Here is a 450-nt window from a genome sequence, read left to right on the forward strand (position 1 = left end):
CTCCAGCCTGGGAGACAGAGCGAGACTCCGTCCCGAAACAAAACAAAACAAAAGTACTTACTAAATTTTAGTATCAAAATAACAACAAATCATGTATGTTTTGGGGAAAGAAATCTTGTTATTAAATCTTCATTTCGGCCGGGCGTGGTGGCTCAAGCCTGTAATCCCAGCACTTTGGGAGGCCGAGACAGGCGGATCACGAGGTCAGGAGATCGAGACCATCCTGGCTAACACGGTGAAACCCCGTTTCTACTAAAAAACACACACAAAAAAAACTAGCTGGGCGAAGTAGCGGGCGCCTGTAGTCGAGCTACTCGGGAGGCTGAGGCAGGAGAATGGCGTAAACCCGGGAGGCGGAGCTTGCAGTGAGCTGAGATCCAGCCACTGCACTCCAGCCTGGGAAACAGAGCGAGACTCTGTCTCAAAAAAAAAAAAAAAAAAAAAAAAAAA

Source organism: Piliocolobus tephrosceles, unplaced genomic scaffold (assembly GCF_002776525.5).
Source record: "Piliocolobus tephrosceles isolate RC106 unplaced genomic scaffold, ASM277652v3 unscaffolded_36897, whole genome shotgun sequence".
NCBI lineage: Eukaryota > Metazoa > Chordata > Mammalia > Primates > Cercopithecidae > Piliocolobus > Piliocolobus tephrosceles.